Source organism: Coregonus lavaretus (assembly GCF_964263955.1).
Source record: "Coregonus lavaretus genome assembly, chromosome: 6".
In the NCBI taxonomy this organism is placed as follows: Eukaryota; Metazoa; Chordata; class Actinopteri; order Salmoniformes; family Salmonidae; genus Coregonus; species Coregonus lavaretus.
The window spans coordinates 63,596,011-63,597,020 of NC_139993.1; positions in this window are offsets into that span (position 1 = coordinate 63,596,011).

Genomic DNA, 1,010 nt, shown 5'->3' on the forward strand with positions numbered 1-1,010 from the left:
AGCTATATACCAGCACCGCCCTCCAATCCTATTCTCTAACGTCACGCCAACAGCCTCTGATTACAAATCACATCTTTTTCATAGAGTGAAAAAAATAAAGTACGTTTTCGTATAAAACTTTAACTATGACTACATTTGATTACGATTTGATTGTGTGTATATCTGATATGTTTTAGTTGTATACTAAAAATGCTACAGCTAGAAAAATCAAACACATTAAACTCTGACGAAAGATGACGTTTCAATAAACCCGAGTAGCTACAGTGGGGAAAAAAAGTATTTTGTCAGCCACCAATTGTGCAAGTTCTCCCACTTTAAAAGATGAGAGAGGCCTGTAATTTTCATCATAGGTACACGTCAACTATGACAGACAAAATGAGAAAAAAAATCCAGAAAATCACATTGTAGGATTTTTAATGAATTTATTTGCAAATTATGGTGGAAAATAAGTATTTGGTCAATAACAAAAGTTTCTCAATACTTTGTTATATACCCTTTGTTGGCAATGACACAGGTCAAACGTTTTCTGTAAATCTTCACAAGGTTTTCACACACTGTTGCTGGTATTTTGGCCCATTCCTCCATGCAGATCTCCTCTAGAGCAGTGATGTTTTGGGGCTGTCGCTGGGCAACACAGACTTTCAACTCCCTCCAAAGATTTTCTATGGGGTTGAGATCTGGAGACTGGCTAGGCCACTCCAGGACCTTGAAATGATTCTTACGGTGTGTTTGGGATCATTGTCATGCTGAAAGACCCAGCCACGTTTCCTCTTCAATGCCCTTGCTGATGGAAGGAGGTTTTCACTCAAAATCTCACGATACATGGCCCCATTCATTCTTTCCTTTACACGGATCAGTCATCCTGGTCCCTTTGCAGAAAAACAGCCCCAAAGCATGATGTTTCCACCCCCATGCTTCACAGTAGGTATGGTGTTCTTTGGATGCAACTCAGCATTCTTTGTCCTCCAAACACGACGAGTTGAGTTTTTACCAAAAAGTTCTATTTTGGT